This window comes from Misgurnus anguillicaudatus, chromosome 21 (assembly GCF_027580225.2).
Source record: "Misgurnus anguillicaudatus chromosome 21, ASM2758022v2, whole genome shotgun sequence".
Taxonomy (NCBI): domain Eukaryota; kingdom Metazoa; phylum Chordata; class Actinopteri; order Cypriniformes; family Cobitidae; genus Misgurnus; species Misgurnus anguillicaudatus.
Genome location: NC_073357.2, coordinates 15,912,501 through 15,931,772, shown reverse-complemented (window position 1 = coordinate 15,931,772; position 19,272 = coordinate 15,912,501). Strand labels below are relative to the sequence as shown.

The window sequence follows — 19,272 nt, the reverse complement described above, 5'->3', positions numbered from 1 at the left end:
TTATTTATTCATATAATTTTTTTCCAGAAATGCATCCTTTCTGTAAGCGTTCGCCGATGGCATGGCGTTGCCACATTAGTCTTGAAGTGGCTCTCGAATCGAGTCAGCGCTCGCTTACGGCCACACCACCCTGAGCACGCCCGCTCTCGTCTGATCTCGGAAGCCAAGCAGGGTCGGGCCTGGTTAGTACTTGGATGGGAGACCGCCTGGGAATACCAGGTGCTGTAAGCATTTAATTCTTTATTTAATTAATTATTTAATTATTTATTCATATAATTTTTTTCCAGAAATGCATCCTTTCTGTAAGCGTTCGCCGATGGCATGGCGTTGCCACATTAGTCTTGAAGTGGCTCTCGAATCGAGTCAGCGCTCGCTTACGGCCACACCACCCTGAGCACGCCCGCTCTCGTCTGATCTCGGAAGCCAAGCAGGGTCGGGCCTGGTTAGTACTTGGATGGGAGACCGCCTGGGAATACCAGGTGCTGTAAGCATTTAATTCTTTATTTAATTAATTATTTAATTATTTATTCATATAATTTTTTTCCAGAAATGCATCCTTTCTGTAAGCGTTCGCCGATGGCATGGCGTTGCCACATTAGTCTTGAAGTGGCTCTCGAATCGAGTCAGCGCTCGCTTACGGCCACACCACCCTGAGCACGCCCGCTCTCGTCTGATCTCGGAAGCCAAGCAGGGTCGGGCCTGGTTAGTACTTGGATGGGAGACCGCCTGGGAATACCAGGTGCTGTAAGCATTTAATTCTTTATTTAATTAATTATTTAATTATTTATTCATATAATTTTTTTCCAGAAATGCATCCTTTCTGTAAGCGTTCGCCGATGGCATGGCGTTGCCACATTAGTCTTGAAGTGGCTCTCGAATCGAGTCAGCGCTCGCTTACGGCCACACCACCCTGAGCACGCCCGCTCTCGTCTGATCTCGGAAGCCAAGCAGGGTCGGGCCTGGTTAGTACTTGGATGGGAGACCGCCTGGGAATACCAGGTGCTGTAAGCATTTAATTAATTATTTAATTATTTATTCATATAATTTTTTTCCAGAAATGCATCCTTTCTGTAAGCGTTCGCCGATGGCATGGCGTTGCCACATTAGTCTTGAAGTGGCTCTCGAATCGAGTCAGCGCTCGCTTACGGCCACACCACCCTGAGCACGCCCGCTCTCGTCTGATCTCGGAAGCCAAGCAGGGTCGGGCCTGGTTAGTACTTGGATGGGAGACCGCCTGGGAATACCAGGTGCTGTAAGCATTTAATTCTTTATTTAATTAATTATTTAATTATTTATTCATATAATTTTTTTCCAGAAATGCATCCTTTCTGTAAGCGTTCGCCGATGGCATGGCGTTGCCACATTAGTCTTGAAGTGGCTCTCGAATCGAGTCAGCGCTCGCTTACGGCCACACCACCCTGAGCACGCCCGCTCTCGTCTGATCTCGGAAGCCAAGCAGGGTCGGGCCTGGTTAGTACTTGGATGGGAGACCGCCTGGGCAGGTGCTGTAAGCATTTAATTAATTATTTAATTATTTATTCATATAATTTTTTTCCAGAAATGCATCCTTTCTGTAAGCGTTCGCTGATGGCATGGCGTTGCCACATTAGTCTTGAAGTGGCTCTCGAATCGAGTCAGCGCTCGCTTACGGCCACACCACCCTGAGCACGCCCGCTCTCGTCTGATCTCGGAAGCCAAGCAGGGTCGGGCCTGGTTAGTACTTGGATGGGAGACCGCCTGGGAATACCAGGTGCTGTAAGCATTTAATTCTTTATTTAATTAATTATTTAATTATTTATTCATATAATTTTTTTCCAGAAATGCATCCTTTCTGTAAGCGTTCGCCGATGGCATGGCGTTGCCACATTAGTCTTGAAGTGGCTCTCGAATCGAGTCAGCGCTCGCTTACGGCCACACCACCCTGAGCACGCCCGCTCTCGTCTGATCTCGGAAGCCAAGCAGGGTCGGGCCTGGTTAGTACTTGGATGGGAGACCGCCTGGGAATACCAGGTGCTGTAAGCATTTAATTCTTTATTTAATTAATTATTTAATTATTTATTCATATAATTTTTTTCCAGAAATGCATCCTTTCTGTAAGCGTTCGCCGATGGCATGGCGTTGCCACATTAGTCTTGAAGTGGCTCTCGAATCGAGTCAGCGCTCGCTTACGGCCACACCACCCTGAGCACGCCCGCTCTCGTCTGATCTCGGAAGCCAAGCAGGGTCGGGCCTGGTTAGTACTTGGATGGGAGACCGCCTGGGAATACCAGGTGCTGTAAGCATTTAATTAATTATTTAATTATTTATTCATATAATTTTTTTCCAGAAATGCATCCTTTCTGTAAGCGTTCGCCGATGGCATGGCGTTGCCACATTAGTCTTGAAGTGGCTCTCGAATCGAGTCAGCGCTCGCTTACGGCCACACCACCCTGAGCACGCCCGCTCTCGTCTGATCTCGGAAGCCAAGCAGGGTCGGGCCTGGTTAGTACTTGGATGGGAGACCGCCTGGGAATACCAGGTGCTGTAAGCATTTAATTCTTTATTTAATTAATTATTTAATTATTTATTCATATAATTTTTTTCCAGAAATGCATCCTTTCTGTAAGCGTTCGCCGATGGCATGGCGTTGCCACATTAGTCTTGAAGTGGCTCTCGAATCGAGTCAGCGCTCGCTTACGGCCACACCACCCTGAGCACGCCCGCTCTCGTCTGATCTCGGAAGCCAAGCAGGGTCGGGCCTGGTTAGTACTTGGATGGGAGACCGCCTGGGAATACCAGGTGCTGTAAGCATTTAATTCTTTATTTAATTAATTATTTAATTATTTATTCATATAATTTTTTTCCAGAAATGCATCCTTTCTGTAAGCGTTCGCCGATGGCATGGCGTTGCCACATTAGTCTTGAAGTGGCTCTCGAATCGAGTCAGCGCTCGCTTACGGCCACACCACCCTGAGCACGCCCGCTCTCGTCTGATCTCGGAAGCCAAGCAGGGTCGGGCCTGGTTAGTACTTGGATGGGAGACCGCCTGGGAATACCAGGTGCTGTAAGCATTTAATTCTTTATTTAATTAATTATTTAATTATTTATTCATATAATTTTTTTCCAGAAATGCATCCTTTCTGTAAGCGTTCGCCGATGGCATGGCTTTGCCACATTAGTCTTGAAGTGGCTCTCGAATCGAGTCAGCGCTCGCTTACGGCCACACCACCCTGAGCACGCCCGCTCTCGTCTGATCTCGGAAGCCAAGCAGGGTCGGGCCTGGTTAGTACTTGGATGGGAGACCGCCTGGGAATACCAGGTGCTGTAAGCATTTAATTCTTTATTTAATTAATTATTTAATTATTTATTCATATAATTTTTTTCCAGAAATGCATCCTTTCTGTAAGCGTTCGCCGATGGCATGGCGTTGCCACATTAGTCTTGAAGTGGCTCTCGAATCGAGTCAGCGCTCGCTTACGGCCACACCACCCTGAGCACGCCCGCTCTCGTCTGATCTCGGAAGCCAAGCAGGGTCGGGCCTGGTTAGTACTTGGATGGGAGACCGCCTGGGAATACCAGGTGCTGTAAGCATTTAATTCTTTATTTAATTAATTATTTAATTATTTATTCATATAATTTTTTTCCAGAAATGCATCCTTTCTGTAAGCGTTCGCCGATGGCATGGCGTTGCCACATTAGTCTTGAAGTGGCTCTCGAATCGAGTCAGCGCTCGCTTACGGCCACACCACCCTGAGCACGCCCGCTCTCGTCTGATCTCGGAAGCCAAGCAGGGTCGGGCCTGGTTAGTACTTGGATGGGAGACCGCCTGGGAATACCAGGTGCTGTAAGCATTTAATTCTTTATTTAATTAATTATTTAATTATTTATTCATATAATTTTTTTCCAGAAATGCATCCTTTCTGTAAGCGTTCGCCGATGGCATGGCGTTGCCACATTAGTCTTGAAGTGGCTCTCGAATCGAGTCAGCGCTCGCTTACGGCCACACCACCCTGAGCACGCCCGCTCTCGTCTGATCTCGGAAGCCAAGCAGGGTCGGGCCTGGTTAGTACTTGGATGGGAGACCGCCTGGGAATACCAGGTGCTGTAAGCATTTAATTCTTTATTTAATTAATTATTTAATTATTTATTCATATAATTTTTTTCCAGAAATGCATCCTTTCTGTAAGCGTTCGCCGATGGCATGGCGTTGCCACATTAGTCTTGAAGTGGCTCTCGAATCGAGTCAGCGCTCGCTTACGGCCACACCACCCTGAGCACGCCCGCTCTCGTCTGATCTCGGAAGCCAAGCAGGGTCGGGCCTGGTTAGTACTTGGATGGGAGACCGCCTGGGAATACCAGGTGCTGTAAGCATTTAATTCTTTATTTAATTAATTATTTAATTATTTATTCATATAATTTTTTTCCAGAAATGCATCCTTTCTGTAAGCGTTCGCCGATGGCATGGCGTTGCCACATTAGTCTTGAAGTGGCTCTCGAATCGAGTCAGCGCTCGCTTACGGCCACACCACCCTGAGCACGCCCGCTCTCGTCTGATCTCGGAAGCCAAGCAGGGTCGGGCCTGGTTAGTACTTGGATGGGAGACCGCCTGGGAATACCAGGTGCTGTAAGCATTTAATTCTTTATTTAATTAATTATTTAATTATTTATTCATATAATTTTTTTCCAGAAATGCATCCTTTCTGTAAGCGTTCGCCGATGGCATGGCGTTGCCACATTAGTCTTGAAGTGGCTCTCGAATCGAGTCAGCGCTCGCTTACGGCCACACCACCCTGAGCACGCCCGCTCTCGTCTGATCTCGGAAGCCAAGCAGGGTCGGGCCTGGTTAGTACTTGGATGGGAGACCGCCTGGGAATACCAGGTGCTGTAAGCATTTAATTCTTTATTTAATTAATTATTTAATTATTTATTCATATAATTTTTTTCCAGAAATGCATCCTTTCTGTAAGCGTTCGCCGATGGCATGGCGTTGCCACATTAGTCTTGAAGTGGCTCTCGAATCGAGTCAGCGCTCGCTTACGGCCACACCACCCTGAGCACGCCCGCTCTCGTCTGATCTCGGAAGCCAAGCAGGGTCGGGCCTGGTTAGTACTTGGATGGGAGACCGCCTGGGAATACCAGGTGCTGTAAGCATTTAATTCTTTATTTAATCAATTATTTAATTATTTATTCATATAATTGTTTTCCAGAAATGCATCCTTTCTGTAAGCGTTCGCCGATGGCATGGCGTTGCCACATTAGTCTTGAAGTGGCTCTCGAATCGAGTCAGCGCTCGCTTACGGCCACACCACCCTGAGCACGCCCGCTCTCGTCTGATCTCGGAAGCCAAGCAGGGTCGGGCCTGGTTAGTACTTGGATGGGAGACCGCCTGGGAATACCAGGTGCTGTAAGCATTTAATTCTTTATTTAATTAATTATTTAATTATTTATTCATATAATTTTTTTCCAGAAATGCATCCTTTCTGTAAGCGTTCGCCGATGGCATGGCGTTGCCACATTAGTCTTGAAGTGGCTCTCGAATCGAGTCAGCGCTCGCTTACGGCCACACCACCCTGAGCACGCCCGCTCTCGTCTGATCTCGGAAGCCAAGCAGGGTCGGGCCTGGTTAGTACTTGGATGGGAGACCGCCTGGGAATACCAGGTGCTGTAAGCATTTAATTCTTTATTTAATTAATTATTTAATTATTTATTCATATAATTTTTTTCCAGAAATGCATCCTTTCTGTAAGCGTTCGCCGATGGCATGGCGTTGCCACATTAGTCTTGAAGTGGCTCTCGAATCGAGTCAGCGCTCGCTTACGGCCACACCACCCTGAGCACGCCCGCTCTCGTCTGATCTCGGAAGCCAAGCAGGGTCGGGCCTGGTTAGTACTTGGATGGGAGACCGCCTGGGAATACCAGGTGCTGTAAGCATTTAATTAATTATTTAATTTATTTATTCATATAATTTTTTTCCAGAAATGCATCCTTTCTGTAAGCGTTCGCCGATGGCATGGCGTTGCCACATTAGTCTTGAAGTGGCTCTCGAATCGAGTCAGCGCTCGCTTACGGCCACACCACCCTGAGCACGCCCGCTCTCGTCTGATCTCGGAAGCCAAGCAGGGTCGGGCCTGGTTAGTACTTGGATGGGAGACCGCCTGGGAATACCAGGTGCTGTAAGCATTTAATTCTTTATTTAATTAATTATTTAATTATTTATTCATATAATTTTTTTCCAGAAATGCATCCTTTCTGTAAGCGTTCGCCGATGGCATGGCGTTGCCACATTAGTCTTGAAGTGGCTCTCGAATCGAGTCAGCGCTCGCTTACGGCCACACCACCCTGAGCACGCCCGCTCTCGTCTGATCTCGGAAGCCAAGCAGGGTCGGGCCTGGTTAGTACTTGGATGGGAGACCGCCTGGGAATACCAGGTGCTGTAAGCATTTAATTCTTTATTTAATTAATTATTTAATTATTTATTCATATAATTTTTTTCCAGAAATGCATCCTTTCTGTAAGCGTTCGCCGATGGCATGGCGTTGCCACATTAGTCTTGAAGTGGCTCTCGAATCGAGTCAGCGCTCGCTTACGGCCACACCACCCTGAGCACGCCCGCTCTCGTCTGATCTCGGAAGCCAAGCAGGGTCGGGCCTGGTTAGTACTTGGATGGGAGACCGCCTGGGAATACCAGGTGCTGTAAGCATTTAATTCTTTATTTAATTAATTATTTAATTATTTATTCATATAATTTTTTTCCAGAAATGCATCCTTTCTGTAAGCGTTCGCCGATGGCATGGCGTTGCCACATTAGTCTTGAAGTGGCTCTCGAATCGAGTCAGCGCTCGCTTACGGCCACACCACCCTGAGCACGCCCGCTCTCGTCTGATCTCGGAAGCCAAGCAGGGTCGGGCCTGGTTAGTACTTGGATGGGAGACCGCCTGGGAATACCAGGTGCTGTAAGCATTTAATTCTTTATTTAATTAATTATTTAATTATTTATTCATATAATTTTTTTCCAGAAATGCATCCTTTCTGTAAGCGTTCGCCGATGGCATGGCGTTGCCACATTAGTCTTGAAGTGGCTCTCGAATCGAGTCAGCGCTCGCTTACGGCCACACCACCCTGAGCACGCCCGCTCTCGTCTGATCTCGGAAGCCAAGCAGGGTCGGGCCTGGTTAGTACTTGGATGGGAGACCGCCTGGGAATACCAGGTGCTGTAAGCATTTAATTCTTTATTTAATTAATTATTTAATTATTTATTCATATAATTTTTTTCCAGAAATGCATCCTTTCTGTAAGCGTTCGCCGATGGCATGGCGTTGCCACATTAGTCTTGAAGTGGCTCTCGAATCGAGTCAGCGCTCGCTTACGGCCACACCACCCTGAGCACGCCCGCTCTCGTCTGATCTCGGAAGCCAAGCAGGGTCGGGCCTGGTTAGTACTTGGATGGGAGACCGCCTGGGAATACCAGGTGCTGTAAGCATTTAATTCTTTATTTAATTAATTATTTAATTATTTATTCATATAATTTTTTTCCAGAAATGCATCCTTTCTGTAAGCGTTCGCCGATGGCATGGCGTTGCCACATTAGTCTTGAAGTGGCTCTCGAATCGAGTCAGCGCTCGCTTACGGCCACACCACCCTGAGCACGCCCGCTCTCGTCTGATCTCGGAAGCCAAGCAGGGTCGGGCCTGGTTAGTACTTGGATGGGAGACCGCCTGGGAATACCAGGTGCTGTAAGCATTTAATTCTTTATTTAATTAATTATTTAATTATTTATTCATATAATTTTTTTCCAGAAATGCATCCTTTCTGTAAGCGTTCGCCGATGGCATGGCGTTGCCACATTAGTCTTGAAGTGGCTCTCGAATCGAGTCAGCGCTCGCTTACGGCCACACCACCCTGAGCACGCCCGCTCTCGTCTGATCTCGGAAGCCAAGCAGGGTCGGGCCTGGTTAGTACTTGGATGGGAGACCGCCTGGGAATACCAGGTGCTGTAAGCATTTAATTCTTTATTTAATTAATTATTTAATTATTTATTCATATAATTTTTTTCCAGAAATGCATCCTTTCTGTAAGCGTTCGCCGATGGCATGGCGTTGCCACATTAGTCTTGAAGTGGCTCTCGAATCGAGTCAGCGCTCGCTTACGGCCACACCACCCTGAGCACGCCCGCTCTCGTCTGATCTCGGAAGCCAAGCAGGGTCGGGCCTGTTTAGTACTTGGATGGGAGACCGCCTGGGAATACCAGGTGCTGTAAGCATTTAATTAATTATTTAATTATTTATTCATATAATTTTTTTCCAGAAATGCATCCTTTCTGTAAGCGTTCGCCGATGGCATGGCGTTGCCACATTAGTCTTGAAGTGGCTCTCGAATCGAGTCAGCGCTCGCTTACGGCCACACCACCCTGAGCACGCCCGCTCTCGTCTGATCTCGGAAGCCAAGCAGGGTCGGGCCTGGTTAGTACTTGGATGGGAGACCGCCTGGGAATACCAGGTGCTGTAAGCATTTAATTCTTTATTTAATTAATTATTTAATTATTTATTCATATAATTTTTTTCCAGAAATGCATCCTTTCTGTAAGCGTTCGCCGATGGCATGGCGTTGCCACATTAGTCTTGAAGTGGCTCTCGAATCGAGTCAGCGCTCGCTTACGGCCACACCACCCTGAGCACGCCCGCTCTCGTCTGATCTCGGAAGCCAAGCAGGGTCGGGCCTGGTTAGTACTTGGATGGGAGACCGCCTGGGAATACCAGGTGCTGTAAGCATTTAATTCTTTATTTAATTAATTATTTAATTATTTATTCATATAATTTTTTTCCAGAAATGCATCCTTTCTGTAAGCGTTCGCCGATGGCATGGCGTTGCCACATTAGTCTTGAAGTGGCTCTCGAATCGAGTCAGCGCTCGCTTACGGCCACACCACCCTGAGCACGCCCGCTCTCGTCTGATCTCGGAAGCCAAGCAGGGTCGGGCCTGGTTAGTACTTGGATGGGAGACCGCCTGGGAATACCAGGTGCTGTAAGCATTTAATTCTTTATTTAATTAATTATTTAATTATTTATTCATATAATTTTTTTCCAGAAATGCATCCTTTCTGTAAGCGTTCGCCGATGGCATGGCGTTGCCACATTAGTCTTGAAGTGGCTCTCGAATCGAGTCAGCGCTCGCTTACGGCCACACCACCCTGAGCACGCCCGCTCTCGTCTGATCTCGGAAGCCAAGCAGGGTCGGGCCTGGTTAGTACTTGGATGGGAGACCGCCTGGGAATACCAGGTGCTGTAAGCATTTAATTCTTTATTTAATTAATTATTTAATTATTTATTCATATAATTTTTTTCCAGAAATGCATCCTTTCTGTAAGCGTTCGCCGATGGCATGGCGTTGCCACATTAGTCTTGAAGTGGCTCTCGAATCGAGTCAGCGCTCGCTTACGGCCACACCACCCTGAGCACGCCCGCTCTCGTCTGATCTCGGAAGCCAAGCAGGGTCGGGCCTGGTTAGTACTTGGATGGGAGACCGCCTGGGAATACCAGGTGCTGTAAGCATTTAATTCTTTATTTAATTAATTATTTAATTATTTATTCATATAATTTTTTTCCAGAAATGCATCCTTTCTGTAAGCGTTCGCCGATGGCATGGCGTTGCCACATTAGTCTTGAAGTGGCTCTCGAATCGAGTCAGCGCTCGCTTACGGCCACACCACCCTGAGCACGCCCGCTCTCGTCTGATCTCGGAAGCCAAGCAGGGTCGGGCCTGGTTAGTACTTGGATGGGAGACCGCCTGGGAATACCAGGTGCTGTAAGCATTTAATTCTTTATTTAATTAATTATTTAATTATTTATTCATATAATTTTTTTCCAGAAATGCATCCTTTCTGTAAGCGTTCGCCGATGGCATGGCGTTGCCACATTAGTCTTGAAGTGGCTCTCGAATCGAGTCAGCGCTCGCTTACGGCCACACCACCCTGAGCACGCCCGCTCTCGTCTGATCTCGGAAGCCAAGCAGGGTCGGGCCTGGTTAGTACTTGGATGGGAGACCGCCTGGGAATACCAGGTGCTGTAAGCATTTAATTCTTTATTTAATTAATTATTTAATTATTTATTCATATAATTTTTTTCCAGAAATGCATCCTTTCTGTAAGCGTTCGCCGATGGCATGGCGTTGCCACATTAGTCTTGAAGTGGCTCTCGAATCGAGTCAGCGCTCGCTTACGGCCACACCACCCTGAGCACGCCCGCTCTCGTCTGATCTCGGAAGCCAAGCAGGGTCGGGCCTGGTTAGTACTTGGATGGGAGACCGCCTGGGAATACCAGGTGCTGTAAGCATTTAATTCTTTATTTAATTAATTATTTAATTATTTATTCATATAATTTTTTTCCAGAAATGCATCCTTTCTGTAAGCGTTCGCCGATGGCATGGCGTTGCCACATTAGTCTTGAAGTGGCTCTCGAATCGAGTCAGCGCTCGCTTACGGCCACACCACCCTGAGCACGCCCGCTCTCGTCTGATCTCGGAAGCCAAGCAGGGTCGGGCCTGGTTAGTACTTGGATGGGAGACCGCCTGGGAATACCAGGTGCTGTAAGCATTTAATTCTTTATTTAATTAATTATTTAATTATTTATTCATATAATTTTTTTCCAGAAATGCATCCTTTCTGTAAGCGTTCGCCGATGGCATGGCGTTGCCACATTAGTCTTGAAGTGGCTCTCGAATCGAGTCAGCGCTCGCTTACGGCCACACCGCCCTGAGCACGCCCGCTCTCGTCTGATCTCGGAAGCCAAGCAGGGTCGGGCCTGGTTAGTACTTGGATGGGAGACCGCCTGGGAATACCAGGTGCTGTAAGCATTTAATTCTTTATTTAATTAATTATTTAATTATTTATTCATATAATTTTTTTCCAGAAATGCATCCTTTCTGTAAGCGTTCGCCGATGGCATGGCGTTGCCACATTAGTCTTGAAGTGGCTCTCGAATCGAGTCAGCGCTCGCTTACGGCCACACCACCCTGAGCACGCCCGCTCTCGTCTGATCTCGGAAGCCAAGCAGGGTCGGGCCTGGTTAGTACTTGGATGGGAGACCGCCTGGGAATACCAGGTGCTGTAAGCATTAAATTCTTTATTTAATTAATTATTTAATTATTTATTCATATAATTTTTTTCCAGAAATGCATCCTTTCTGTAAGCGTTCGCCGATGGCATGGCGTTGCCACATTAGTCTTGAAGTGGCTCTCGAATCGAGTCAGCGCTCGCTTACGGCCACACCACCCTGAGCACGCCCGCTCTCGTCTGATCTCGGAAGCCAAGCAGGGTCGGGCCTGGTTAGTACTTGGATGGGAGACCGCCTGGGAATACCAGGTGCTGTAAGCATTTAATTAATTATTTAATTATTTATTCATATAATTTTTTTCCAGAAATGCATCCTTTCTGTAAGCGTTCGCCGATGGCATGGCGTTGCCACATTAGTCTTGAAGTGGCTCTCGAATCGAGTCAGCGCTCGCTTACGGCCACACCACCCTGAGCACGCCCGCTCTCGTCTGATCTCGGAAGCCAAGCAGGGTCGGGCCTGGTTAGTACTTGGATGGGAGACCGCCTGGGAATACCAGGTGCTGTAAGCATTTAATTCTTTATTTAATTAATTATTTAATTATTTATTCATATAATTTTTTTCCAGAAATGCATCCTTTCTGTAAGCGTTCGCCGATGGCATGGCGTTGCCACATTAGTCTTGAAGTGGCTCTCGAATCGAGTCAGCGCTCGCTTACGGCCACACCACCCTGAGCACGCCCGCTCTCGTCTGATCTCGGAAGCCAAGCAGGGTCGGGCCTGGTTAGTACTTGGATGGGAGACCGCCTGGGAATACCAGGTGCTGTAAGCATTTAATTCTTTATTTAATTAATTATTTAATTATTTATTCATATAATTTTTTTCCAGAAATGCATCCTTTCTGTAAGCGTTCGCCGATGGCATGGCGTTGCCACATTAGTCTTGAAGTGGCTCTCGATTCGAGTCAGCGCTCGCTTACGGCCACACCACCCTGAGCACGCCCGCTCTCGTCTGATCTCGGAAGCCAAGCAGGGTCGGGCCTGGTTAGTACTTGGATGGGAGACCGCCTGGGAATACCAGGTGCTGTAAGCATTTAATTCTTTATTTAATTAATTATTTAATTATTTATTCATATAATTTTTTTCCAGAAATGCATCCTTTCTGTAAGCGTTCGCCGATGGCATGGCTTTGCCACATTAGTCTTGAAGTGGCTCTCGAATCGAGTCAGCGCTCGCTTACGGCCACACCACCCTGAGCACGCCCGCTCTCGTCTGATCTCGGAAGCCAAGCAGGGTCGGGCCTGGTTAGTACTTGGATGGGAGACCGCCTGGGAATACCAGGTGCTGTAAGCATTTAATTCTTTATTTAATCAATTATTTAATTATTTATTCATATAATTGTTTTCCAGAAATGCATCCTTTCTGTAAGCGTTCGCCGATGGCATGGCGTTGCCACAATAGTCTTGAAGTGGCTCTCGAATCGAGTCAGCGCTCGCTTACGGCCACACCACCCTGAGCACGCCCGCTCTCGTCTGATCTCGGAAGCCAAGCAGGGTCGGGCCTGGTTAGTACTTGGATGGGAGACCGCCTGGGAATACCAGGTGCTGTAAGCATTTAATTCTTTATTTAATTAATTATTTAATTATTTATTCATATAATTTTTTTCCAGAAATGCATCCTTTCTGTAAGCGTTCGCCGATGGCATGGCGTTGCCACATTAGTCTTGAAGTGGCTCTCGAATCGAGTCAGCGCTCGCTTACGGCCACACCACCCTGAGCACGCCCGCTCTCGTCTGATCTCGGAAGCCAAGCAGGGTCGGGCCTGGTTAGTACTTGGATGGGAGACCGCCTGGGAATACCAGGTGCTGTAAGCATTTAATTCTTTATTTAATTAATTATTTAATTATTTATTCATATAATTTTTTTCCAGAAATGCATCCTTTCTGTAAGCGTTCGCCGATGGCATGGCGTTGCCACATTAGTCTTGAAGTGGCTCTCGAATCGAGTCAGCGCTCGCTTACGGCCACACCACCCTGAGCACGCCCGCTCTCGTCTGATCTCGGAAGCCAAGCAGGGTCGGGCCTGTTTAGTACTTGGATGGGAGACCGCCTGGGAATACCAGGTGCTGTAAGCATTTAATTAATTATTTAATTATTTATTCATATAATTTTTTTCCAGAAATGCATCCTTTCTGTAAGCGTTCGCTGATGGCATGGCGTTGCCACATTAGTCTTGAAGTGGCTCTCGAATCGAGTCAGCGCTCGCTTACGGCCACACCACCCTGAGCACGCCCGCTCTCGTCTGATCTCGGAAGCCAAGCAGGGTCGGGCCTGGTTAGTACTTGGATGGGAGACCGCCTGGGAATACCAGGTGCTGTAAGCATTTAATTCTTTATTTAATTAATTATTTAATTATTTATTCATATAATTTTTTTCCAGAAATGCATCCTTTCTGTAAGCGTTCGCCGATGGCATGGCGTTGCCACATTAGTCTTGAAGTGGCTCTCGAATCGAGTCAGCGCTCGCTTACGGCCACACCACCCTGAGCACGCCCGCTCTCGTCTGATCTCGGAAGCCAAGCAGGGTCGGGCCTGGTTAGTACTTGGATGGGAGACCGCCTGGGAATACCAGGTGCTGTAAGCATTTAATTCTTTATTTAATTAATTATTTAATTATTTATTCATATAATTTTTTTCCAGAAATGCATCCTTTCTGTAAGCGTTCGCCGATGGCATGGCGTTGCCACATTAGTCTTGAAGTGGCTCTCGAATCGAGTCAGCGCTCGCTTACGGCCACACCACCCTGAGCACGCCCGCTCTCGTCTGATCTCGGAAGCCAAGCAGGGTCGGGCCTGGTTAGTACTTGGATGGGAGACCGCCTGGGAATACCAGGTGCTGTAAGCATTTAATTAATTATTTAATTATTTATTCATATAATTTTTTTCCAGAAATGCATCCTTTCTGTAAGCGTTCGCCGATGGCATGGCGTTGCCACATTAGTCTTGAAGTGGCTCTCGAATCGAGTCAGCGCTCGCTTACGGCCACACCACCCTGAGCACGCCCGCTCTCGTCTGATCTCGGAAGCCAAGCAGGGTCGGGCCTGGTTAGTACTTGGATGGGAGACCGCCTGGGAATACCAGGTGCTGTAAGCATTTAATTCTTTATTTAATTAATTATTTAATTATTTATTCATATAATTTTTTTCCAGAAATGCATCCTTTCTGTAAGCGTTCGCCGATGGCATGGCGTTGCCACATTAGTCTTGAAGTGGCTCTCGAATCGAGTCAGCGCTCGCTTACGGCCACACCACCCTGAGCACGCCCGCTCTCGTCTGATCTCGGAAGCCAAGCAGGGTCGGGCCTGGTTAGTACTTGGATGGGAGACCGCCTGGGAATACCAGGTGCTGTAAGCATTTAATTCTTTATTTAATTAATTATTTAATTATTTATTCATATAATTTTTTTCCAGAAATGCATCCTTTCTGTAAGCGTTCGCCGATGGCATGGCGTTGCCACATTAGTCTTGAAGTGGCTCTCGAATCGAGTCAGCGCTCGCTTACGGCCACACCACCCTGAGCACGCCCGCTCTCGTCTGATCTCGGAAGCCAAGCAGGGTCGGGCCTGGTTAGTACTTGGATGGGAGACCGCCTGGGAATACCAGGTGCTGTAAGCATTTAATTCTTTATTTAATTAATTATTTAATTATTTATTCATATAATTTTTTTCCAGAAATGCATCCTTTCTGTAAGCGTTCGCCGATGGCATGGCGTTGCCACATTAGTCTTGAAGTGGCTCTCGAATCGAGTCAGCGCTCGCTTACGGCCACACCACCCTGAGCACGCCCGCTCTCGTCTGATCTCGGAAGCCAAGCAGGGTCGGGCCTGGTTAGTACTTGGATGGGAGACCGCCTGGGAATACCAGGTGCTGTAAGCATTTAATTCTTTATTTAATTAATTATTTAATTATTTATTCATATAATTTTTTTCCAGAAATGCATCCTTTCTGTAAGCGTTCGCCGATGGCATGGCGTTGCCACATTAGTCTTGAAGTGGCTCTCGAATCGAGTCAGCGCTCGCTTACGGCCACACCACCCTGAGCACGCCCGCTCTCGTCTGATCTCGGAAGCCAAGCAGGGTCGGGCCTGGTTAGTACTTGGATGGGAGACCGCCTGGGAATACCAGGTGCTGTAAGCATTTAATTCTTTATTTAATTAATTATTTAATTATTTATTCATATAATTTTTTTCCAGAAATGCATCCTTTCTGTAAGCGTTCGCCGATGGCATGGCGTTGCCACATTAGTCTTGAAGTGGCTCTCGAATCGAGTCAGCGCTCGCTTACGGCCACACCACCCTGAGCACGCCCGCTCTCGTCTGATCTCGGAAGCCAAGCAGGGTCGGGCCTGGTTAGTACTTGGATGGGAGACCGCCTGGGAATACCAGGTGCTGTAAGCATTTAATTCTTTATTTAATTAATTATTTAATTATTTATTCATATAATTTTTTTCCAGAAATGCATCCTTTCTGTAAGCGTTCGCCGATGGCATGGCGTTGCCACATTAGTCTTGAAGTGGCTCTCGAATCGAGTCAGCGCTCGCTTACGGCCACACCACCCTGAGCACGCCCGCTCTCGTCTGATCTCGGAAGCCAAGCAGGGTCGGGCCTGGTTAGTACTTGGATGGGAGACCGCCTGGGAATACCAGGTGCTGTAAGCATTTAATTCTTTATTTAATTAATTATTTAATTATTTATTCATATAATTTTTTTCCAGAAATGCATCCTTTCTGTAAGCGTTCGCCGATGGCATGGCGTTGCCACATTAGTCTTGAAGTGGCTCTCGAATCGAGTCAGCGCTCGCTTACGGCCACACCACCCTGAGCACGCCCGCTCTCGTCTGATCTCGGAAGCCAAGCAGGGTCGGGCCTGGTTAGTACTTGGATGGGAGACCGCCTGGGAATACCAGGTGCTGTAAGCATTTAATTCTTTATTTAATTAATTATTTAATTATTTATTCATATAATTTTTTTCCAGAAATGCATCCTTTCTGTAAGCGTTCGCCGATGGCATGGCGTTGCCACATTAGTCTTGAAGTGGCTCTCGAATCGAGTCAGCGCTCGCTTACGGCCACACCACCCTGAGCACGCCCGCTCTCGTCTGATCTCGGAAGCCAAGCAGGGTCGGGCCTGGTTAGTACTTGGATGGGAGACCGCCTGGGAATACCAGGTGCTGTAAGCATTTAATTAATTATTTATTTATTTATTCATATAATTTTTTTCCAGAAATGCATCCTTTCTGTAAGCGTTCGCCGATGGCATGGCGTTGCCACATTAGTCTTGAAGTGGCTCTCGAATCGAGTCAGCGCTCGCTTACGGCCACACCACCCTGAGCACGCCCGCTCTCGTCTGATCTCGGAAGCCAAGCAGGGTCGGGCCTGGTTAGTACTTGGATGGGAGACCGCCTGGGAATACCAGGTGCTGTAAGCATTTAATTCTTTATTTAATTAATTATTTAATTATTTATTCATATAATTTTTTTCCAGAAATGCATCCTTTCTGTAAGCGTTCGCCGATGGCATGGCGTTGCCACATTAGTCTTGAAGTGGCTCTCGAATCGAGTCAGCGCTCGCTTACGGCCACACCACCCTGAGCACGCCCGCTCTCGTCTGATCTCGGAAGCCAAGCAGGGTCGGGCCTGGTTAGTACTTGGATGGGAGACCGCCTGGGAATACCAGGTGCTGTAAGCATTTAATTCTTTATTTAATTAATTATTTAATTATTTATTCATATAATTTTTTTCCAGAAATGCATCCTTTCTGTAAGCGTTCGCCGATGGCATGGCGTTGCCACATTAGTCTTGAAGTGGCTCTCGAATCGAGTCAGCGCTCGCTTACGGCCACACCACCCTGAGCACGCCCGCTCTCGTCTGATCTCGGAAGCCAAGCAGGGTCGGGCCTGGTTAGTACTTGGATGGGAGACCGCCTGGGAATACCAGGTGCTGTAAGCATTTAATTCTTTATTTAATTAATTATTTAATTATTTATTCATATAATTTTTTTCCAGAAATGCATCCTTTCTGTAAGCGTTCGCCGATGGCATGGCGTTGCCACATTAGTCTTGAAGTGGCTCTCGAATCGAGTCAGCGCTCGCTTACGGCCACACCACCCTGAGCACGCCCGCTCTCGTCTGATCTCGGAAGCCAAGCAGAGTCGGGCCTGGTTAGTACTTGGATGGGAGACCGCCTGGGAATACCAGGTGCTGTAAGCATTTAATTAATTATTTAATTATTTATTCATATAATTTTTTTCCAGAAATGCATCCTTTCTGTAAGCGTTCGCCGATGGCATGGCGTTGCCACATTAGTCTTGAAGTGGCTCTCGAATCGAGTCAGCGCTCGCTTACGGCCACACCACCCTGAGCACGCCCGCTCTCGTCTGATCTCGGAAGCCAAGCAGGGTCGGGCCTGGTTAGTACTTGGATGGGAGACCGCCTGGGAATACCAGGTGCTGTAAGCATTTAATTAATTATTTAATTATTTATTCATATAATTTTTTCCAGAAATGCATCCTTTCTGTAAGCGTTCGCCGATGGCATGGCGTTGCCACATTAGTCTTGAAGTGGCTCTCGAATCGAGTCAGCGCTCGCTTACGGCCACACCACCCTGAGCACGCCCGCTCTCGTCTGATCTCGGAAGCCAAGCAGGGTCGGGCCTGGTTAGTACTTGGATGGGAGACCGCCTGGGAATACCAGGTGCTGTAAGCATTTAATTCTTAATTTAATTAATTATTTAATTATTTATTCATATAATTTTTTTCCAGAAATGCATCCTTTCTGTAAGCGTTCGCCGATGGCATGGCGTTGCCACATTAGTCTTGAAGTGGCTCTCGAATCGAGTCAGCGCTCGCTTACGGCCACACCACCCTGAGCACGCCCGCTCTCGTCTGATCTCGGAAGCCAAGCAGGGTCGGGCCTGGTTAGTACTTGGATGGGAGACCGCCTGGGAATACCAGGTGCTGTAAGCATTTAATTCTTTATTTAATTAATTATTTAATTATTTATTCATATAATTTTTTTCCAGAAATGCATCCTTTCTGTAAGCGTTCGCCGATGGCATGGCGTTGCCACATTAGTCTTGAAGTGGCTCTCGAATCGAGTCAGCGCTCGCTTACGGCCACACCACCCTGAGCACGCCCGCTCTCGTCTGATCTCGGAAGCCAAGCAGGGTCGGGCCTGGTTAGTACTTGGATAGGAGACCGCCTGGGAATACCAGGTGCTGTAAGCATTTAATTCTTTATTTAATTAATTATTTATTCATATAATTTTTTTCCAGAAATGCATCCTTTCTGTAAGCGTTCGCCGATGGCATGGCGTTGCCACATTAGTCTTGAAGTGGCTCTCGAATCGAGTCAGCGCTCGCTTACGGCCACACCACCCTGAGCACGCCCGCTCTCGTCTGATCTCGGAAGCCAAGCAGGGTCGGGCCTGGTTAGTACTTGGATGGGAGACCGCCTGGGAATACCAGGTGCTGTAAGCATTTAATTCTTTATTTAATTAATTATTTAATTATTTATTCATATAATTTTTTTCCAGAAATGCATCCTTTCTGTAAGCGTTCGCCGATGGCATGGCGTTGCCACATTAGTCTTGAAGTGGCTCTCGAATCGAGTCAGCGCTCGCTTACGGCCACACCACCCTGAGCACGCCCGCTCTCGTCTGATCTCGGAAGCCAAGCAGGGTCGGGCCTGGTTAGTACTTGGATGGGAGACCGCCTGGGAATACCAGGTGCTGTAAGCATTTAATTCTTTATTTAATTAATTATTTAATTATTTATTCATATAATTTTTTTCCAGAAATGCATCCTTTCTGTAAGCGTTCGCCGATGGCATGGCGTTGCCACATTAGTCTTGAAGTGGCTCTCGAATCGAGTCAGCGCTCGCTTACGGCCACACCACCCTGAGCACGCCCGCTCTCGTCTGATCTCGGAAGCCAAGCAGGGTCGGGCCTGGTTAGTACTTGGATGGGAGACCGCCTGGGAATACCAGGTGCTGTAAGCATTTAATTCTTTATTTAATTAATTATTTAATTATTTATTCATATAATTTTTTTCCAGAAATGCATCCTTTCTGTAAGCGTTCGCCGATGGCATGGCGTTGCCACATTAGTCTTGAAGTGGCTCTCGAATCGAGTCAGCGCTCGCTTACGGCCACACCACCCTGAGCACGCCCGCTCTCGTCTGATCTCGGAAGCCAAGCAGGGTCGG

At 47.2% G+C, this 19,272-nt stretch overlaps 74 non-coding genes and 1 pseudogene across 74 annotated transcripts in view; all 75 read left to right on the top strand.

Annotated features, from left to right (window-relative positions):
• Window positions 1-112: 112 nt before the first annotated feature.
• Window positions 113-231, top strand: LOC141355619 (5S ribosomal RNA). Its single transcript, XR_012362052.1, has one exon. It is a non-coding gene; the product is annotated as a 5S ribosomal RNA (ribosomal RNA).
• Window positions 232-372: 141 nt separating this feature from the next.
• On the top strand, window positions 373-491 carry LOC141355618 (5S ribosomal RNA). The gene has a single exon (XR_012362051.1). It is a non-coding gene; the product is annotated as a 5S ribosomal RNA (ribosomal RNA).
• Window positions 492-632: 141 nt separating this feature from the next.
• On the top strand, window positions 633-751 carry LOC141355617 (5S ribosomal RNA). Its single transcript, XR_012362050.1, has one exon. It is a non-coding gene; the product is annotated as a 5S ribosomal RNA (ribosomal RNA).
• A 141-nt stretch (window positions 752-892) lies between these two features.
• LOC129420270 (5S ribosomal RNA) lies at window positions 893-1,011 on the top strand. Its single transcript, XR_008636785.1, has one exon. It is a non-coding gene; the product is annotated as a 5S ribosomal RNA (ribosomal RNA).
• Window positions 1,012-1,140: 129 nt separating this feature from the next.
• LOC141355616 (5S ribosomal RNA) lies at window positions 1,141-1,259 on the top strand. The gene has a single exon (XR_012362049.1). It is a non-coding gene; the product is annotated as a 5S ribosomal RNA (ribosomal RNA).
• A 141-nt stretch (window positions 1,260-1,400) lies between these two features.
• On the top strand, window positions 1,401-1,514 carry LOC141354412 (5S ribosomal RNA; annotated as a pseudogene).
• A 129-nt stretch (window positions 1,515-1,643) lies between these two features.
• Window positions 1,644-1,762, top strand: LOC141355615 (5S ribosomal RNA). The gene has a single exon (XR_012362048.1). It is a non-coding gene; the product is annotated as a 5S ribosomal RNA (ribosomal RNA).
• A 141-nt stretch (window positions 1,763-1,903) lies between these two features.
• On the top strand, window positions 1,904-2,022 carry LOC141355614 (5S ribosomal RNA). Its single transcript, XR_012362047.1, has one exon. It is a non-coding gene; the product is annotated as a 5S ribosomal RNA (ribosomal RNA).
• Window positions 2,023-2,163: 141 nt separating this feature from the next.
• Window positions 2,164-2,282, top strand: LOC129434533 (5S ribosomal RNA). The gene has a single exon (XR_008640809.1). It is a non-coding gene; the product is annotated as a 5S ribosomal RNA (ribosomal RNA).
• Window positions 2,283-2,411: 129 nt separating this feature from the next.
• Window positions 2,412-2,530, top strand: LOC129434534 (5S ribosomal RNA). The gene has a single exon (XR_008640810.1). It is a non-coding gene; the product is annotated as a 5S ribosomal RNA (ribosomal RNA).
• Window positions 2,531-2,671: 141 nt separating this feature from the next.
• LOC129434535 (5S ribosomal RNA) lies at window positions 2,672-2,790 on the top strand. The gene has a single exon (XR_008640811.1). It is a non-coding gene; the product is annotated as a 5S ribosomal RNA (ribosomal RNA).
• A 141-nt stretch (window positions 2,791-2,931) lies between these two features.
• Window positions 2,932-3,050, top strand: LOC129434536 (5S ribosomal RNA). Its single transcript, XR_008640812.1, has one exon. It is a non-coding gene; the product is annotated as a 5S ribosomal RNA (ribosomal RNA).
• A 141-nt stretch (window positions 3,051-3,191) lies between these two features.
• On the top strand, window positions 3,192-3,310 carry LOC129434538 (5S ribosomal RNA). The gene has a single exon (XR_008640815.1). It is a non-coding gene; the product is annotated as a 5S ribosomal RNA (ribosomal RNA).
• A 141-nt stretch (window positions 3,311-3,451) lies between these two features.
• LOC129434539 (5S ribosomal RNA) lies at window positions 3,452-3,570 on the top strand. The gene has a single exon (XR_008640816.1). It is a non-coding gene; the product is annotated as a 5S ribosomal RNA (ribosomal RNA).
• A 141-nt stretch (window positions 3,571-3,711) lies between these two features.
• LOC129434540 (5S ribosomal RNA) lies at window positions 3,712-3,830 on the top strand. The gene has a single exon (XR_008640817.1). It is a non-coding gene; the product is annotated as a 5S ribosomal RNA (ribosomal RNA).
• Window positions 3,831-3,971: 141 nt separating this feature from the next.
• LOC129434541 (5S ribosomal RNA) lies at window positions 3,972-4,090 on the top strand. Its single transcript, XR_008640818.1, has one exon. It is a non-coding gene; the product is annotated as a 5S ribosomal RNA (ribosomal RNA).
• A 141-nt stretch (window positions 4,091-4,231) lies between these two features.
• On the top strand, window positions 4,232-4,350 carry LOC129434542 (5S ribosomal RNA). Its single transcript, XR_008640819.1, has one exon. It is a non-coding gene; the product is annotated as a 5S ribosomal RNA (ribosomal RNA).
• Window positions 4,351-4,491: 141 nt separating this feature from the next.
• LOC129434543 (5S ribosomal RNA) lies at window positions 4,492-4,610 on the top strand. Its single transcript, XR_008640822.1, has one exon. It is a non-coding gene; the product is annotated as a 5S ribosomal RNA (ribosomal RNA).
• A 141-nt stretch (window positions 4,611-4,751) lies between these two features.
• LOC129434544 (5S ribosomal RNA) lies at window positions 4,752-4,870 on the top strand. The gene has a single exon (XR_012362045.1). It is a non-coding gene; the product is annotated as a 5S ribosomal RNA (ribosomal RNA).
• Window positions 4,871-5,011: 141 nt separating this feature from the next.
• LOC129434545 (5S ribosomal RNA) lies at window positions 5,012-5,130 on the top strand. The gene has a single exon (XR_008640824.1). It is a non-coding gene; the product is annotated as a 5S ribosomal RNA (ribosomal RNA).
• Window positions 5,131-5,271: 141 nt separating this feature from the next.
• On the top strand, window positions 5,272-5,390 carry LOC129420313 (5S ribosomal RNA). The gene has a single exon (XR_008636803.1). It is a non-coding gene; the product is annotated as a 5S ribosomal RNA (ribosomal RNA).
• Window positions 5,391-5,531: 141 nt separating this feature from the next.
• LOC141355611 (5S ribosomal RNA) lies at window positions 5,532-5,650 on the top strand. Its single transcript, XR_012362043.1, has one exon. It is a non-coding gene; the product is annotated as a 5S ribosomal RNA (ribosomal RNA).
• Window positions 5,651-5,791: 141 nt separating this feature from the next.
• LOC141355610 (5S ribosomal RNA) lies at window positions 5,792-5,910 on the top strand. The gene has a single exon (XR_012362042.1). It is a non-coding gene; the product is annotated as a 5S ribosomal RNA (ribosomal RNA).
• Window positions 5,911-6,040: 130 nt separating this feature from the next.
• On the top strand, window positions 6,041-6,159 carry LOC129417065 (5S ribosomal RNA). The gene has a single exon (XR_012362041.1). It is a non-coding gene; the product is annotated as a 5S ribosomal RNA (ribosomal RNA).
• Window positions 6,160-6,300: 141 nt separating this feature from the next.
• Window positions 6,301-6,419, top strand: LOC129420315 (5S ribosomal RNA). The gene has a single exon (XR_008636805.1). It is a non-coding gene; the product is annotated as a 5S ribosomal RNA (ribosomal RNA).
• Window positions 6,420-6,560: 141 nt separating this feature from the next.
• On the top strand, window positions 6,561-6,679 carry LOC129420317 (5S ribosomal RNA). The gene has a single exon (XR_008636806.1). It is a non-coding gene; the product is annotated as a 5S ribosomal RNA (ribosomal RNA).
• A 141-nt stretch (window positions 6,680-6,820) lies between these two features.
• LOC129434554 (5S ribosomal RNA) lies at window positions 6,821-6,939 on the top strand. Its single transcript, XR_008640833.1, has one exon. It is a non-coding gene; the product is annotated as a 5S ribosomal RNA (ribosomal RNA).
• Window positions 6,940-7,080: 141 nt separating this feature from the next.
• Window positions 7,081-7,199, top strand: LOC129434555 (5S ribosomal RNA). The gene has a single exon (XR_008640834.1). It is a non-coding gene; the product is annotated as a 5S ribosomal RNA (ribosomal RNA).
• Window positions 7,200-7,340: 141 nt separating this feature from the next.
• On the top strand, window positions 7,341-7,459 carry LOC129434625 (5S ribosomal RNA). Its single transcript, XR_008640902.2, has one exon. It is a non-coding gene; the product is annotated as a 5S ribosomal RNA (ribosomal RNA).
• Window positions 7,460-7,600: 141 nt separating this feature from the next.
• Window positions 7,601-7,719, top strand: LOC141355608 (5S ribosomal RNA). The gene has a single exon (XR_012362039.1). It is a non-coding gene; the product is annotated as a 5S ribosomal RNA (ribosomal RNA).
• A 141-nt stretch (window positions 7,720-7,860) lies between these two features.
• LOC141355607 (5S ribosomal RNA) lies at window positions 7,861-7,979 on the top strand. Its single transcript, XR_012362038.1, has one exon. It is a non-coding gene; the product is annotated as a 5S ribosomal RNA (ribosomal RNA).
• A 141-nt stretch (window positions 7,980-8,120) lies between these two features.
• LOC141357608 (5S ribosomal RNA) lies at window positions 8,121-8,239 on the top strand. The gene has a single exon (XR_012364095.1). It is a non-coding gene; the product is annotated as a 5S ribosomal RNA (ribosomal RNA).
• Window positions 8,240-8,368: 129 nt separating this feature from the next.
• Window positions 8,369-8,487, top strand: LOC141355606 (5S ribosomal RNA). Its single transcript, XR_012362037.1, has one exon. It is a non-coding gene; the product is annotated as a 5S ribosomal RNA (ribosomal RNA).
• Window positions 8,488-8,628: 141 nt separating this feature from the next.
• LOC141355605 (5S ribosomal RNA) lies at window positions 8,629-8,747 on the top strand. Its single transcript, XR_012362036.1, has one exon. It is a non-coding gene; the product is annotated as a 5S ribosomal RNA (ribosomal RNA).
• A 141-nt stretch (window positions 8,748-8,888) lies between these two features.
• On the top strand, window positions 8,889-9,007 carry LOC141355604 (5S ribosomal RNA). Its single transcript, XR_012362035.1, has one exon. It is a non-coding gene; the product is annotated as a 5S ribosomal RNA (ribosomal RNA).
• Window positions 9,008-9,148: 141 nt separating this feature from the next.
• On the top strand, window positions 9,149-9,267 carry LOC141355603 (5S ribosomal RNA). Its single transcript, XR_012362034.1, has one exon. It is a non-coding gene; the product is annotated as a 5S ribosomal RNA (ribosomal RNA).
• Window positions 9,268-9,408: 141 nt separating this feature from the next.
• Window positions 9,409-9,527, top strand: LOC141355602 (5S ribosomal RNA). The gene has a single exon (XR_012362033.1). It is a non-coding gene; the product is annotated as a 5S ribosomal RNA (ribosomal RNA).
• Window positions 9,528-9,668: 141 nt separating this feature from the next.
• LOC141355601 (5S ribosomal RNA) lies at window positions 9,669-9,787 on the top strand. The gene has a single exon (XR_012362032.1). It is a non-coding gene; the product is annotated as a 5S ribosomal RNA (ribosomal RNA).
• Window positions 9,788-9,928: 141 nt separating this feature from the next.
• On the top strand, window positions 9,929-10,047 carry LOC141355600 (5S ribosomal RNA). Its single transcript, XR_012362031.1, has one exon. It is a non-coding gene; the product is annotated as a 5S ribosomal RNA (ribosomal RNA).
• Window positions 10,048-10,188: 141 nt separating this feature from the next.
• On the top strand, window positions 10,189-10,307 carry LOC141355599 (5S ribosomal RNA). The gene has a single exon (XR_012362030.1). It is a non-coding gene; the product is annotated as a 5S ribosomal RNA (ribosomal RNA).
• A 141-nt stretch (window positions 10,308-10,448) lies between these two features.
• LOC141355597 (5S ribosomal RNA) lies at window positions 10,449-10,567 on the top strand. Its single transcript, XR_012362028.1, has one exon. It is a non-coding gene; the product is annotated as a 5S ribosomal RNA (ribosomal RNA).
• Window positions 10,568-10,708: 141 nt separating this feature from the next.
• On the top strand, window positions 10,709-10,827 carry LOC141356950 (5S ribosomal RNA). The gene has a single exon (XR_012363422.1). It is a non-coding gene; the product is annotated as a 5S ribosomal RNA (ribosomal RNA).
• A 141-nt stretch (window positions 10,828-10,968) lies between these two features.
• LOC141355596 (5S ribosomal RNA) lies at window positions 10,969-11,087 on the top strand. The gene has a single exon (XR_012362027.1). It is a non-coding gene; the product is annotated as a 5S ribosomal RNA (ribosomal RNA).
• A 141-nt stretch (window positions 11,088-11,228) lies between these two features.
• LOC141355595 (5S ribosomal RNA) lies at window positions 11,229-11,347 on the top strand. Its single transcript, XR_012362026.1, has one exon. It is a non-coding gene; the product is annotated as a 5S ribosomal RNA (ribosomal RNA).
• A 129-nt stretch (window positions 11,348-11,476) lies between these two features.
• LOC141355594 (5S ribosomal RNA) lies at window positions 11,477-11,595 on the top strand. The gene has a single exon (XR_012362025.1). It is a non-coding gene; the product is annotated as a 5S ribosomal RNA (ribosomal RNA).
• Window positions 11,596-11,736: 141 nt separating this feature from the next.
• Window positions 11,737-11,855, top strand: LOC141355593 (5S ribosomal RNA). Its single transcript, XR_012362024.1, has one exon. It is a non-coding gene; the product is annotated as a 5S ribosomal RNA (ribosomal RNA).
• A 141-nt stretch (window positions 11,856-11,996) lies between these two features.
• On the top strand, window positions 11,997-12,115 carry LOC141355592 (5S ribosomal RNA). Its single transcript, XR_012362023.1, has one exon. It is a non-coding gene; the product is annotated as a 5S ribosomal RNA (ribosomal RNA).
• A 141-nt stretch (window positions 12,116-12,256) lies between these two features.
• On the top strand, window positions 12,257-12,375 carry LOC141355591 (5S ribosomal RNA). Its single transcript, XR_012362022.1, has one exon. It is a non-coding gene; the product is annotated as a 5S ribosomal RNA (ribosomal RNA).
• A 141-nt stretch (window positions 12,376-12,516) lies between these two features.
• LOC141355590 (5S ribosomal RNA) lies at window positions 12,517-12,635 on the top strand. Its single transcript, XR_012362021.1, has one exon. It is a non-coding gene; the product is annotated as a 5S ribosomal RNA (ribosomal RNA).
• A 141-nt stretch (window positions 12,636-12,776) lies between these two features.
• On the top strand, window positions 12,777-12,895 carry LOC141355589 (5S ribosomal RNA). Its single transcript, XR_012362020.1, has one exon. It is a non-coding gene; the product is annotated as a 5S ribosomal RNA (ribosomal RNA).
• A 141-nt stretch (window positions 12,896-13,036) lies between these two features.
• On the top strand, window positions 13,037-13,155 carry LOC141357607 (5S ribosomal RNA). The gene has a single exon (XR_012364094.1). It is a non-coding gene; the product is annotated as a 5S ribosomal RNA (ribosomal RNA).
• Window positions 13,156-13,284: 129 nt separating this feature from the next.
• LOC141355588 (5S ribosomal RNA) lies at window positions 13,285-13,403 on the top strand. The gene has a single exon (XR_012362019.1). It is a non-coding gene; the product is annotated as a 5S ribosomal RNA (ribosomal RNA).
• Window positions 13,404-13,544: 141 nt separating this feature from the next.
• LOC141355586 (5S ribosomal RNA) lies at window positions 13,545-13,663 on the top strand. The gene has a single exon (XR_012362016.1). It is a non-coding gene; the product is annotated as a 5S ribosomal RNA (ribosomal RNA).
• A 141-nt stretch (window positions 13,664-13,804) lies between these two features.
• LOC141355585 (5S ribosomal RNA) lies at window positions 13,805-13,923 on the top strand. Its single transcript, XR_012362015.1, has one exon. It is a non-coding gene; the product is annotated as a 5S ribosomal RNA (ribosomal RNA).
• A 129-nt stretch (window positions 13,924-14,052) lies between these two features.
• Window positions 14,053-14,171, top strand: LOC141355584 (5S ribosomal RNA). The gene has a single exon (XR_012362014.1). It is a non-coding gene; the product is annotated as a 5S ribosomal RNA (ribosomal RNA).
• A 141-nt stretch (window positions 14,172-14,312) lies between these two features.
• Window positions 14,313-14,431, top strand: LOC141355583 (5S ribosomal RNA). Its single transcript, XR_012362013.1, has one exon. It is a non-coding gene; the product is annotated as a 5S ribosomal RNA (ribosomal RNA).
• Window positions 14,432-14,572: 141 nt separating this feature from the next.
• On the top strand, window positions 14,573-14,691 carry LOC141355581 (5S ribosomal RNA). Its single transcript, XR_012362012.1, has one exon. It is a non-coding gene; the product is annotated as a 5S ribosomal RNA (ribosomal RNA).
• Window positions 14,692-14,832: 141 nt separating this feature from the next.
• LOC141355580 (5S ribosomal RNA) lies at window positions 14,833-14,951 on the top strand. The gene has a single exon (XR_012362011.1). It is a non-coding gene; the product is annotated as a 5S ribosomal RNA (ribosomal RNA).
• Window positions 14,952-15,092: 141 nt separating this feature from the next.
• Window positions 15,093-15,211, top strand: LOC141355579 (5S ribosomal RNA). Its single transcript, XR_012362010.1, has one exon. It is a non-coding gene; the product is annotated as a 5S ribosomal RNA (ribosomal RNA).
• A 141-nt stretch (window positions 15,212-15,352) lies between these two features.
• LOC141355578 (5S ribosomal RNA) lies at window positions 15,353-15,471 on the top strand. The gene has a single exon (XR_012362009.1). It is a non-coding gene; the product is annotated as a 5S ribosomal RNA (ribosomal RNA).
• A 141-nt stretch (window positions 15,472-15,612) lies between these two features.
• Window positions 15,613-15,731, top strand: LOC141355577 (5S ribosomal RNA). Its single transcript, XR_012362008.1, has one exon. It is a non-coding gene; the product is annotated as a 5S ribosomal RNA (ribosomal RNA).
• Window positions 15,732-15,872: 141 nt separating this feature from the next.
• On the top strand, window positions 15,873-15,991 carry LOC141355576 (5S ribosomal RNA). The gene has a single exon (XR_012362007.1). It is a non-coding gene; the product is annotated as a 5S ribosomal RNA (ribosomal RNA).
• Window positions 15,992-16,132: 141 nt separating this feature from the next.
• On the top strand, window positions 16,133-16,251 carry LOC141355574 (5S ribosomal RNA). Its single transcript, XR_012362005.1, has one exon. It is a non-coding gene; the product is annotated as a 5S ribosomal RNA (ribosomal RNA).
• Window positions 16,252-16,380: 129 nt separating this feature from the next.
• LOC141355573 (5S ribosomal RNA) lies at window positions 16,381-16,499 on the top strand. The gene has a single exon (XR_012362004.1). It is a non-coding gene; the product is annotated as a 5S ribosomal RNA (ribosomal RNA).
• Window positions 16,500-16,640: 141 nt separating this feature from the next.
• On the top strand, window positions 16,641-16,759 carry LOC141355572 (5S ribosomal RNA). Its single transcript, XR_012362003.1, has one exon. It is a non-coding gene; the product is annotated as a 5S ribosomal RNA (ribosomal RNA).
• A 141-nt stretch (window positions 16,760-16,900) lies between these two features.
• Window positions 16,901-17,019, top strand: LOC141355571 (5S ribosomal RNA). The gene has a single exon (XR_012362002.1). It is a non-coding gene; the product is annotated as a 5S ribosomal RNA (ribosomal RNA).
• Window positions 17,020-17,160: 141 nt separating this feature from the next.
• LOC141358212 (5S ribosomal RNA) lies at window positions 17,161-17,279 on the top strand. Its single transcript, XR_012364701.1, has one exon. It is a non-coding gene; the product is annotated as a 5S ribosomal RNA (ribosomal RNA).
• A 129-nt stretch (window positions 17,280-17,408) lies between these two features.
• On the top strand, window positions 17,409-17,527 carry LOC141355570 (5S ribosomal RNA). The gene has a single exon (XR_012362001.1). It is a non-coding gene; the product is annotated as a 5S ribosomal RNA (ribosomal RNA).
• A 128-nt stretch (window positions 17,528-17,655) lies between these two features.
• On the top strand, window positions 17,656-17,774 carry LOC141355569 (5S ribosomal RNA). The gene has a single exon (XR_012362000.1). It is a non-coding gene; the product is annotated as a 5S ribosomal RNA (ribosomal RNA).
• Window positions 17,775-17,915: 141 nt separating this feature from the next.
• Window positions 17,916-18,034, top strand: LOC141355568 (5S ribosomal RNA). Its single transcript, XR_012361999.1, has one exon. It is a non-coding gene; the product is annotated as a 5S ribosomal RNA (ribosomal RNA).
• A 141-nt stretch (window positions 18,035-18,175) lies between these two features.
• Window positions 18,176-18,294, top strand: LOC141358338 (5S ribosomal RNA). Its single transcript, XR_012364832.1, has one exon. It is a non-coding gene; the product is annotated as a 5S ribosomal RNA (ribosomal RNA).
• Window positions 18,295-18,427: 133 nt separating this feature from the next.
• On the top strand, window positions 18,428-18,546 carry LOC141355567 (5S ribosomal RNA). The gene has a single exon (XR_012361998.1). It is a non-coding gene; the product is annotated as a 5S ribosomal RNA (ribosomal RNA).
• A 141-nt stretch (window positions 18,547-18,687) lies between these two features.
• Window positions 18,688-18,806, top strand: LOC141355566 (5S ribosomal RNA). Its single transcript, XR_012361997.1, has one exon. It is a non-coding gene; the product is annotated as a 5S ribosomal RNA (ribosomal RNA).
• Window positions 18,807-18,947: 141 nt separating this feature from the next.
• LOC141355565 (5S ribosomal RNA) lies at window positions 18,948-19,066 on the top strand. The gene has a single exon (XR_012361996.1). It is a non-coding gene; the product is annotated as a 5S ribosomal RNA (ribosomal RNA).
• Window positions 19,067-19,207: 141 nt separating this feature from the next.
• The window catches only part of LOC141355563 (5S ribosomal RNA), a 119-nt gene continuing 54 nt past the window's right edge, over window positions 19,208-19,272 (top strand). Inside the window, exon 1 of the ribosomal RNA XR_012361994.1 lies at window positions 19,208-19,272. This exon is cut by the window's right edge and continues 54 nt beyond it. This is a non-coding gene — a ribosomal RNA (5S ribosomal RNA).